Consider the following 13,773-nt stretch of genomic DNA (forward strand, 5'->3'; position numbering starts at 1 on the left):
TTTCAATGCTTATAATCCTCATTAATTATGCATTGTGAAGTAACTAGTTGCGGTTGAGATTCCTAATTGCCAATGCAATGAATGTTGCTGTCGTGTTGCTGCTGATGTTTTGGGTAAACTATGATGTCGTCAGAAAAGTTTTTTTATATGTGTCTACTCTAAGATATAGATGAATTAATGATATATAAATTGTAAAAATAGAGAAACAATTTACTTATATCATTATACTAATAATACTTACAACATTCTTATTTGATCAAAGTATTTTTCGAACTGATTCTGCAATTTCTAATAATACAAGCTATTTACCAGACATGAGTTTCTCCCTAACGTTGAAATAGACACCGAAACAGTTACAAGAAACAAGCTTCATATTAGACACGGTAAATCGTCAGAACGTCCGATCTAATTTGCTTAAAACATGTTTTATAACTCGTTGCCAATTAATTTGTGTCAAACAAAGCTATACTAAATATTCTTAATCTTGTTAAAGCAAGAACTAACATCCAGACAATTGATTAAGTCTCAATGCGATTGTCTGATCTTCGCATTCTGTATGTCTTCACTGTTAACACCAACCCGACACTAAGTCTTGTTTTGTTTCAAAAGAAACTATCATCTTCAAAAGTAACCTTTACCTTTAGTAAGTATAAAATATAATACTTTTTTTACAGTTTAATATAACAATGAACACACATGAACTATTTTCCACTTAAGATTTGCAAATACTTTTAAGAGATTATTGTTTTATTGAACATTTTCTTGTAATTCTGTTTAAGAATAACCACATTTTGTATTTTGTGTTAAATATGATCATGCTTATTTATGGAAACGTTGATGAGACTTTATTAACTTTTTAGTATGAAGAAAGTTTGATACCATTTATAAACATAAGCAGATTACGACAAAATACATAATACCGTCAGGAAATGCTGGTTACTGTATCGATTGGGCAGTCTCTGCAAAAATATACAAATCATCAATCAGAAGTAAAATTTACTTCGATACCGTACAAAAGCGCCTGTCACTCACTACCGAAGTGCTTTTCCGGGACTCAACCGGAGCACACGATCAAAAACGGTGTGCCATTGCTGAATGAAGCTATAGTTTTGCAAAACCGTTTCCTTGCCGTTTTACTAACGGTATTAGTACGATAGTATAACGGTAATTCACGTCGCTTAGAACGGTAGTGCAGCGTAAGTAAACCTGCAGGATAACGGTATCACATCTATACAAGTACAGTTCACATTGAAGCCACCGGAGAGCCGCCGATCCATTACTGGGCATTACCGGTGCTCTACCGACATAATTAAGCCATACCGAAGTACTGCCGTTGTACAGCCATTGAAGTCCCTTTCCACACTCCAAAAAGTTATACCGTCGTCTGCCGTGGTAATATTTTCACCGATGTTCTGACGATGTCCTGATCATGTTCTACCGTTCATATCGAATTGACTCCGCTGCGCTATTGTACTAGTACCGATCCCCGAAATCCTGAAAATGTGTGCTCCGATGATGCCCCGAAAAGCAATTGCGACAAGCACTTAAAGGCCGGGATGCATGACCCCAAATATCCTACCGGACAGCAATTAAGCCTATTTTGGCAGAGGAGGCGTGGTTAATCAGGTTTATGAGGTCTGCTATGGTCAGCAGTATTGATTGTAAACATTCACATGGCTTGTGGTGTTAAATGATTCTGATAGAGTGGTACAGAAGAATTTGTCCATTGGTTTCTCATTTGAGATTAGATAAATATAGGCTCATATACCTTGACCAAAACTTCCACGCATTGTGTTATAATTAGCCATTTGATAGTATATATCGCCCCTGATAATGGATGTTTCCCACCATATGGCAGTTACATACTCATACTATGATAGTAAACCTGTAGTAAACAGGAATTGGTAGTGAAATTCGGTTGGCTGTTAGAGGGTCATGAACTTTCAAGATCTGTCAATCAACATTGCTTGGAAATATGAATTTGTTTGACAGTTATGAAAAACAATATTTTAAAGTAATATTTATAACTGTTTGTGAGGCTTGAAATTCACAAGATATGTATATGATATATTCAATAAACCATCCTGCAAATTTTAGCAATATTTGTTTGTTAATTATTTAAATATTTGAAAAAATGTACTGGCAGTCTGTACTAGCAGACAGCTCTGTGAGGTCAAGTGAAGTGGCCATTTTTCTGACTGTCTGCCTTTTATACTATTTCCGCGGCCTTTAAACATCAACAGATTATTACAAAACACATTAGGAAGTAGACCATGCTGGCTATTTTATTTGTTGGAGAGTCTCTGCAAATACGAATGCTACCAATAAGCGCTCTGAAGTAAAATGCCTTTTTATCTTGTATTTAAATTACTGAACGCAACTTGAACCGTTTTATCCATACTTCATTATTAGTTATCCTTGATCCTGATGCGTAACCAGAACATCGATTAAATCTGTTTTTCCCTTTACTCCAATAAAAACACGCAACGAATAAAGCACGAACGACATGACACATAAAGAAACACAAAAAACACAGCACACAATAAAAATACAAAAAATAAATATTTTCCTATCATGTAAATCCATACAGCATACATAAAGTATTCGCTTGACTACGCAGCCACAAATTGTATGGTGAAAGATACGTTAAGTGTTTGCTAATTTGAGACTCTATTTTATTTCAGCCAGAAAAAAAATATGTTCACCAAACATACTACTTTTGCAAAGATCACGATTGTAATACAAGTAATGATCTGCTAATCAACATGATTGCCATTGAAATAAACAAAGACTTGATTTTGATATGTCTATAATTCGACAATTGGCCTACATATGTATGTCATTTATCACAAAACAGCCTCAATGTAAAGATTATATACTTTTGGTTCATTAAGTCTCGTCCGTTCGTTTCTGCGAAAAACACTCATTGCGCGATTCGTCTCGGAAGCAAAACCATACACAAAAAATCTTTAAAAAAAACTTTGCAGCGACATTTCACGAGCTAATTCAGGTACGCATTCCGTATAGGTAAATCACAAAATCATTTTTAGATATAACATTTGAGTACTGTCTGATGATAAAGCTAACCGCCTCAGTAGTTCAGTGGTAAAACGTCCGCTTTTGGTGTGAAAGGTCCAGTGCTCAAAGTCCGACCGCGTCACACCTAAATACGTAAAATAATGACACCGGGAGGAGCCATGATATATGATTGAGGTGTTTTCATATTTGTAGTGTAAGCTTTGTTATATTGCTTTAAATATTAAACATTTAAAAAGACAACTTTTTTTCTCATTAAATTGAAGAAAAAGAATCACTTAGATATTTATGAATAAGGACCACGATCAATACAACACAAAACTATGCAGCGGATTGAAATCATAATCTTTTAGCTGGACCTCTGTTACTGATGTAAGTCTTTGTAATACTCTCTTTTAAATTAGGGTGACAGCTGCATTTGATAGTCCTTACAATAGACACACCTTAATGGTTCGCTTGTTGTACTCAGATAGAAATCACACTTCTCTGCTTATATAATCACAGTGCGGAAAATTCGTCTTTTATTTCACCTATATATAGGCTAACATCTATTTTTATTCCTCGTATTGGAGGCAAATACTCTCCAATTAATGCAGTATCGGAGAGTTATAGTTTTGGGACACATTTATTAATAAAGGTTGATACTAGATAAAACGAAATAATTAATGATGCACTAAGTAGAAGCATATAGTTTACAATGTTTAATATTCAATACAATACATAGCAGAAATAATACACAATACGGTCATTTCATGCTAGGAATTGGATCGTAAACGTTTTAACGTAATCCGGCGTTTCTGACGCTTAAGAAACACAACTTTCAGGATTTTGAAATTAACGACTGTCCAGCCATCCATGTATACATGTGCATGCACATATTTGATATTCTCATATGATGTACATTTCTGTGGTTGTTATAGATGTTTTTTTGTCCTAACTTATGCTTTCTGTGACTTATTCTTTTTTTCTTTGATGTTTATTTTTACTCTTCGACCTTTTTGAAACATTGCCTGCTATGAAAGCTTAGTCGGTGAATTTAAAGAGTTCTTATATTCTTTTTATTTAACGATACTACCATCAGTTTTATATAAATAAATAATGATAAAAATATTTTTTGTAAGACCATCACCGACTGCTGAACTTGTTAATATATAAAATTATAACATTTATGCGTTGTGCAATGAAAACGAGAAGAAATGTTACACATATTTTAAAAGTTAACACTGGCTATTTAAATCGTTGTTTATATTAATTGTAAATGTTTAACTACACGTGCAAATACTTATTCAATTAATAAACGTTCACTCTAATTGTATTACAGTATAAATTTATTTTATTTATCTTTTGTTTTATCAAATGTACAGTTATATATATAAATAATTTTGGTTTTTAACATTTAAATTTACGTTCCATGTTTTCTCTTCTAAAATCCGATTTTTCAAACTTATTTCATATGATATTGAGTGTTTTGAAGCTTGTATTAGTGTGTGTTTTTTCAATGATTTTGATTTATGATTTTGTGTATATTTCTGTATATTATTATTTCATGTTGTCTATATCGACTTTGTTTTTCTTACATGTGTATAGATTCTAAAATATTTGGTTAAATCTATACTTAAAATGAAATGCAGTTTGATTTTGATTTTTAAACCTCTTAGGAACAAACTTACAACTAATAGTTCACAGAAAAAGAAACATTCAAATCTTCTCGCCATCAATTGCGGTTGTTACTTGTAGGCTTAATAAATTGTACTGTTCCTTGTTTAATCTGGCAAGAGGCAAGCAATCAGTTATCTCTAAACAAAACGTTGCAGACGACATTAGATTTTAATTCGGATGAATTATTATCTAAAATGTTAATATTAGGATTTATTGCATTTATTCGTGTTTTATTCTGCATCAATACTTTAGATCATGTTCGCAAATTTCAAAGAACCATTAGCGCTTGTTTGATGTTGAGTGCGTGCTTTTCTTCAAAGCGTAATCATGATATGTCTTCTCAAAATCTCAATTACTGATGCAAATTATATAAAACAGTCTCTATACAAAACAAACTAAATCATCTTCGGGATTTAGAAATTATCAAAAAAAAACAACAAAAAACAATCTAAATTCCAAAACATGTATAAAAATATATGTTTGTGATGTTGTCACTGGTTTGAAAGTGTGCTTGTCCCTGTATTGAACCGTATTAATATTTTTAGCATTTCCTTAATCGTGGTTGTATGGTTAAATACATCTTCTATAATATTGTATTACAGGCAGAAACTATTTCTGTCGTTACTCAGATATTTGTTAGTATATTTTCCTTTGTTCAAGTAAATTTCAAAGAGAAGTCCAGGTACTCATAACACAAAAGAAGGAGAAAGCTAAGAAAATAATATTTACGAGGCAAGTCAAGACAACTGAGCATTCAATATACAATTGTACAAAGCAAATACTTAAGATGAGACACTTCTAATAAAAAAATAAAATGGGATATATAAAGGGATATATATATATTGATTTTGGCATAGTTGTCTGTCTTACCTCAAAAATAGTTTTAAGCATATCTTTAAAATTATAATAACCAGAATGGCAGAAATGATAACAGTTATGTAGAATGTTCGGCAGGGGTTTGGAGTATGGCTCTCGAATAAATGCAGAGCTTCGACCTTTATATAGTCAAACAAGCATATAGAGCATACAATATTGTGTCGCGCTTATCTCCAAAAGTGAATAGACTAGGGCAACTTTAGAACAATGAAACTTTACAGATAATTTAACCAGCATGTTATAATGTGAGTTCATGGGCTAAACAATAGCTCAAGGTTTCCTAGAATTAACGCTTTGGCCATTGACTTAGTTAATTACTGCATATAAAACAAGAGAACATTTGTCACCCCTTTCGCAAAAGTATGTGATCTAGGGTCATTATATGTAAGAGGACTGTTGACCTGCATGGGCATGTATGCAACTTGGTGTGTCATATTAATTATGCTATAATTTAGTTGTACATATTGACGGCACATTCAGCTTAGAAAGCTTTCAATTGAATTATTACACTTTCACTGGATATCCACGTCTTGTCTATGCAGGTGTTATTTTTTTTGGATGTATATTCTTATATGCAATAGTTTGTTGCTACCAAGCAAGGTTACCTTTTGCATTTAATATAACTATCAATTTTGAATTAAAGTATTCAATTCTTATTCATTAGACATGGTGTTCATGTCATGTTATCAATTATACATGTAACAAAAAATATCTATGTTTACGTTATTAAATACAATTTTTGAATCTTGAATTCTCGTTATAAATAAAATATAGAATATATACAAATTTGGTTCTCTTTGATGACTGTGAATTAAAATATTTATATATGTGCACTACTGTTTGCATACCATACGGTGGAGAAAACATTTACTTAGACTAAGCTGTTTTGTTATTAACTGGTACAGCCATATATGTAGCACTGTAGACTGACTAATGAAAGCCATATTACAAGTTGAGAAATTAGATGATGTCAGAAATAAGATGTACATGAAATCGGATTGTATAATTTTAGAAATAAAGAGACATTATTACTTTTCTATTTTTGTTAACCTTGTGACGACCTCTACCTTGTGTGTGTTGACTATAAAATCCTAGACGATGCAGCTAAATACTAGCCAAACATGTTATCCTCACGTACGCACACAAAGCGTTAATAAATTTCTCATAAAGGCATGAGTTATTACCAAAGTATGTTTGTAAACAAACGCATCTAGTCGCACAAGGCACAAGGCACGTGAAGTTTGTTCGATTGAAAAAGAACAAATAAAAACAGTAAACACATAAAAACGACCTCCACTTTGTATTTGCCAATCCTGCATTTCGCAAACTCAATTACACTTTAATTAAGATGGAGTTGTACCTCAGTATTAAGCTTTACTTAGATATATATTGTTTGTTTGTATTTTTTGTTCGCGTTTTGTGTTTTAAAGATTATGGAAACCTGTTAGAGCCATCGCGTCTTTATTCCTCGCCTTTTAAAAATTAATGCGTAATTCATTGTTCATCCTCTCAAAAGCGTGGAAGCAACAATATGATTATCAAACAATGCGTTGTTTTTTGCAGTTTGAAGAAACGCACAATATAAAAAAGAAACGCAGAAAAAACACGCCTATTTCATGCAATTATAATTGTAAACACATATACGTTACTGCATGAAACGAAAAAAGATATGCAAATGTAAAACAATAAAATAAATTTTCTTGTGCAATTTAGAGGGACGAGAAAAGAAGTGGCGATGGCAATAACAGGACTCCGTAGAAAGTCGGCATATTGTCATATCGATTTTGAATGAAAAGAATTTCACTTAGAGCGTGAGTAAAACAGTTATTTCCTAATATATATGTACCTAACACCATAAGCTATACACCAACAGCAACAACAACAACAACAAATCAGACTTTGTAGCGTATTTTATCACACATGGTAATTAACTGTTTGAACTGTGAACTGAATTAAATACTGCATGTAGCACATCTATTAAAAATACAGATAACAATGTAAAAGCAAATTTATAAAACAAACGTCATATCTGTACAGCATACATATATGTATATGGCATTTGTATAATCACTTTTATTTCAAATTAGTAGATATACGATCATGTTTCATTATTATATATTGTATTCAATAGTAAATTTACACAGCATTACTTTTAATTGCAATCAAACGTCACACCCGTTAACAAAGATACGTTAAGTAAGAGTAATTTTACTGACCGTTCAAAGGCGGTACCTTACCGTTCTTGATAAACCTTCCTTGTTTTATGATAGAGAATATATGTATAGTGCTGTTTCTGGTTTCTCGACGTTGAAACTGTAATGAATGTCCATACTTTAAAAAAAATACGAAATTCTTCAGGGGGACCCACAATACAAAAGTGGGAAGGGAAGGCCAAAACTTAATAATGTTTGAAAAGAACATGTTTGACTAAGTTTAGAGGAAAACTATTTTTAGGAGTAAAACAAACAAAGGTGATTTCAGTAGATTTTAGATTTAACTACCAAATCAACAATGTTTTAAGGGTTCATGATAATATGTTTCCATATAAGCAAGATATTCAAGAAAATAATGCAAAATAGTGGATTCAATTTATTTCCTGGAAACAAAAATGCAAATAGATTTTTAAAATAACTGTTATCACCAAAATAGCGCAAAACTTTGTCGATCGGGTAGGTTTGACTATTTTGATATAAATACTTTGTAATTTTGTATAGAAACATTCCGTAAAAAAGTAAATGTTTATTGAAAATCAGATAAAATTGTATACATCTAAAGCTGCTCAATTATATTTAGTCGCTTGACTACGCAGCCAAGAATTGTTTGGTGTTAAAAACTTTAAGCGCATGCTAATTTGAGATCATTCGCAGCAATCTCATTAAAATCAGATCCCCAATACACGCTTCACGGCGGTACGCTATGTGGATCTGAGGACTTCGCGTAAGGGGTCACCTCAGATTGACCTCTCCACTAGCCAAAGAAATTGCTCGTTACGTCGAAGGCAGACACGAAGCTGACGTTTTCTCCAAACGTCATGGTCGAATTAAGCTGTGAGTATATGGCAATTTTACAAAAAATTGCAAATTCGTATGCTCAGAATGGTGTCGTTTTGATGAAACTTTCAGGGTTTCTTCCGAAACTACTTTTCTCTCTGCATACCAAATGCCATTAAAAGGACACCATTTTAAGATGCTGCAATAGCCGTTTATTTACGAGGTTAACACCGGCATCCGTCACTTGTAGATGTAAACCGATTGCTACTGGATTAAGTTTATAATAGATATTCCTTTCCATCCTGTATTTTCTTTTAACTGTTTTTTTAAGTGTCATTGATTACTGAAGTATTCCCGTAATTAACACTACCAAAAAACAAAATGGCTTCTTAGAAAATTGAATTTGTTTGTTAGTAAAACAATTCCAATATGATCATAATATTACAAACTATTGACCTATTATAAACGATGCGGATACCTAAGCGTGAGTAAAATATTTAATATGAATAGTTTAATACAATAATATTAACGGGTTATTCTGATGTCCATGAAAAGTTATAAACTTGCTGTATGTCCAGTTGACTGACACTTTCATTTTCACCAAAAATATTACATTATTTATTCATTTCGTATGTACAAATGTTATGACTCTGCTGCAGCATTAGATACTCTGTAAGGCCTGCTTGGAAAGAATTATTGGAATGAACAGTTTGATAAAATAACCGGATAATACAAAATCGTATTGTGTGTGGGTAAGAACCAGCCGCCCGGTTAGCTCAGTTGTGTAGAGCGTCGTGCTAGCGTTCCGGCGGTCGTGGGTTCGAGCCTCACCCCGGCATACTTAACCACGCAGGTTACTTTAATATTGTAAATTATTGTAGATCATCATAGTTGATGTGTGAACCAGGCCCTGGCGGAGACCAAGTGTTTATTTCGCCAATATATTGTAATTATAATGTAAATGGTAATAATTTATGACAGTCATAGATGAATACTATTGAATAAATGAGCTGAATATTATTAATAACCATGTAATTTTATTTTTTTGCAGTTTAAATATGAGTCTTTGAGTTCTCTTCCCCAACCGGATATCCTACAATACAGATATCATAAAGGATTTGAAACCAGATGACCCCCATCCAGGATACAAGCAGAGTTTATTGGTATGTACTAGCAGTTGTAGATTAATTAAAAATTTCCTTAGATTGAAGCTTGTACACTGTCATTTCATAGAGTTTGAAACAAATATGATCTGAGCTATCTTCCCTGGTTGAGTTAACATTTGAATATTTTTATAATGTTTAGATTATTTTAACAGTTGTTGTGATCACATGACTACAACGTGATCACAGAATGAGAGGGCGCTGCAAGAAGTGCCCTGATTGGCTGACTAGAGAAAAACTGTGGGTTACAACATACAGAACCAGACAGAACAGACGTATATCTTAGCAGTTACTGTATCAGGTATTATGGATGGTAAGTGCTGCTTAACCTGTGTGTAACTGTTCATTGTATTTGTACTTTAATAAATGCAATACAGTACTCTCCAAGTGTATTTGATCTTGTCCCATGGATGAATGTTACTGATGTACTTGGCCACAATAATACATTCTTACAAAATAGACCTACACTAATATTAAAACAAGTAATTATAATTTCACTGCTTATTTAAAGAATACATTTTTATGTACATGTTCTTGTGTGCAGAATAAGTTACTAACTAATGTTACAATGACATGAAGTGAAATGAATATGTGTGTTTTTTAACTTATTGCTTTTAGTTGAACATTTCAGGAAGTCCAGCTGTCTGAAAGTCTGAGAAGAAGGTGTTCCTGTATTAACCATATCCATATGGTAATCCTTAGACACAAACAGAACATGTTAATACATATTGAATTAAAATTTTCATTAAACTTTTTTTTCATTTTATTTTAGGAATAGAAAATAGGTAGATATACTACTACTTGAAGTTAATGATTAAAGCATCTTTGGATTCCATGTGTTTGCAATATTTGTGTAAAGATAAAAAAAGCTTTTTTTGTAAAAATTTGAATGATATTACATTTCAAGTCTGGAAATATACTAAGTTGTTAAGTATTATTCTTTCACTCTGTCAAAGAGGGAAATCAGTGAAGAAATTTAAAGTAAATCATATTCGATGACTTAACAATTTTTATTACTTAGAATCCAAAACACATCATTGTTGTAGCTAAGCATTTATCAAGAATTTATTTATTCTTTCAATTCATTATTAAGGTATACTATGGAAGTGCAGAACGACTGGGACTCTGGCTGCCTCATAACAGCAACTATTATGTAAACCAATATGTTAAGAAAAAAGAAAACAGGAGTCAAAATATTTGAAGTTCACATTAAACATGATCAGCTATGATGAATTTGATCATTTATACAGATCAGTGACATTCACTTCATTAGCTATATATACTGCACATGAATACAATTTGTCACCAATCATTAACTATTTTATTTGTTAATTGTTGTATTAAATGTGTCTCTTTATGTTATGTTTATGTTATGGTTAAAGTTAATTAGTTTGAATTTACCAGAATAAAATGTCTTAATGTGACAGACACACCATTTAGCAGCTTAGTGTTTGAGATGATATTTTGTCAACTGACCCAGCTTCTGTTCAAACCTACTGATTCACTTCATTAAATCAATAACTACTGAATGCTGATTTACCTTAATAAATGTATACCAGATTTGAAAAGTACTGCCATCCAAATGGACAAAATAAAGTTTTGAACAATAAGGCTACATATATCGTTTATCTATTTTATTTAATAAACTGCTTCCAGAATACGATGATCTCATTTATTTTTCCTGTATATTTGAAGTATAATTAATCAAATCACCGAGTTAGATACAGACGTTTGAGAAAAATTAAGTCACTTCATCCTCCCTCTATTTTGGCTGAAATAGAATCTATGTTTTCTTTACAGATTGTTCCATTACATGTATAAACTATAAAAGAAATCGAAATATGATAGAAATTTCTCTGAAGTGAAATATAATGCCTCAATTAATTTAGTACAAAAAGTTCAGGTGGTGAAAGCATCTAAACACCCAACTGTTGACTGCTTTTAACCAGTTTATCAGATGTGTACAAAAGAAGGGTTTTTTTTTTGTAAAAAGCTTTTCCGACTGCTATGTGCGCTCAGTATTTTATCAATATTGCGAGAATACTCCGCTCGAATGATGTGATTACTGAATTATAGTGAATATGATGATGAAGTAGATTTTAAAATCTTCCATTTTATCAGCCGAAACACTTCCCAAATATCAAAACCTGATGTCGGGTTGGCAAAGGCAAAACCAATTATGTCCAATGTAATTATTAATATTTAGAATGATAATCATAAACAATAACACCCTAATTCACATTTCTAAGTATAACTTAAATCAAATACCCCACAAAATATTCATTTTATTCACCTGATTCAGTCTTTACTCTTAAATCAAAATATTGAGCATTCTCTGAAAAATAGAAGATTTTTTTTACTCCAATGCAGAGGGTCCCAGCCTCCTGGGTTTTTCATATTATCTTAAAACCTGTTTGATGATACATCCTTCTCCTAACAAAAGATAATATTTTTTTTTTATTATTTATTAAATAAACCTCTCTCTTCTAAGTTCCAAAATATTGCAGCTGCAATGCAGTAAAAACAGTTTATACCACAGGGGTTTTCATCGTAAAAATAACGAAAAAAAACCGACTGAGCTTTTTACAATTAAATACAAGTCAAGTTAAAACTTACCTGGCTAACAGTTACATTTACTGTGCAACATGATTAGCATAAATGATAGCTTACACATGCTAAACCTAGGTGTTTACATATAACATTAACAATGTATCAATATGAACACTTGTAAGCATAGATATGTGCAAATAATGACTAACTTTCAGCATTTAACTGGTCAATCACCGTGATTAACGTCTGAGAACGAAGTTCAGGTCCAGGAATCTATACAATGATGTTGCTCGTGCTCGCGAATTTGTATTACATTGTCAAATTCAAGACATCACATCAGGTTTGTAGTGGTGTATCATCTATGGGTCTAATTAATAACGTTATTTATCCATTTACACGATATGCTCTCGTTTAAAAGCCTTATATAACTTTCTTTAATCCAGTTAAGTTTATATTGTCGTTTTCCGATTCAATTGAACTGTCATCCTTGACCTTGTTATTTATTTCACGCTTCGTTAATTTTTCAAAGGCTAACAGTCACTGATTTTCGGAAAGAAATTGTTAAAGCGGGCAGGGAGATCCCGGGTCAGCATCGTCACCAACGACGCCATTTAAAGTTTCAACCAAACCTGCTACGTTACGAACGTTATCATTGGACAATATTTCGTGCACATGCTTATCAATATGCAATTTATAAAGGTTAACTTGAGATGACCTCTAACGTCATGTTCTCAGATCGTACATAACGTAATGAAATGAAGTGTACGTCACGATATGATTTTAATGAGATTGCTATGTTAGTGTATTGTGATCAACAAAGGGACTATTATTACAAAGATTCAGTGTTATGCATATCATATTTCAATATATTGTACGAAATAAACGAAACATGATCTGCTTATTGACGAAACAACAATCAATTATCCTTTACCAAAACACATGATTGCAGAACATTGACGACGCCATATGTTCGTGGTAGTTTTAATTCGACCTTGTACCTGTATATAGTAGTGAGAATAGTGTGAGTTTAGTCAAAGAACATGAGTTGACATTTAAGGCACGAATTAGCAAATGAAAAAAAACATATTTATAAAATTCCGGTATAAGCTTTAATTGATTGCAAAACAGTCTCAATTCAATGATTTTTTGCAGTTGGCTTTTAAACTCTCGTCCGCTACAGTTTCGTTGCCTTTGTGCCATTCGCCATTCACAGAGACTGTTCATGCATCAAGTGTATATACACGGCCATTGTGTCAATGTTTTTCATGTAAAAGTATCACGAAAAAGCAATCCGCCTCGATAATATAACGATAGAAAGTCCATTTTAGGTGCAGATGGTGAAGTGGTCAAACCCCGACCGCGTCGTACCAACGTACGTATTTCAATTATATAACTTGAAGAGTTAAGACAGATATCTCCCGTGTATCGGTGCTTAAAAGGCACGTGGAAAAACAAATTGTTTATTAAAAAAGTGCACACGGATCTTACTGTATTTTCCT

The sequence above is a fragment of the Mya arenaria genome, chromosome 7, assembly GCF_026914265.1.
Source record: "Mya arenaria isolate MELC-2E11 chromosome 7, ASM2691426v1".
NCBI classification, from domain to species: Eukaryota; Metazoa; Mollusca; class Bivalvia; order Myida; family Myidae; genus Mya; species Mya arenaria.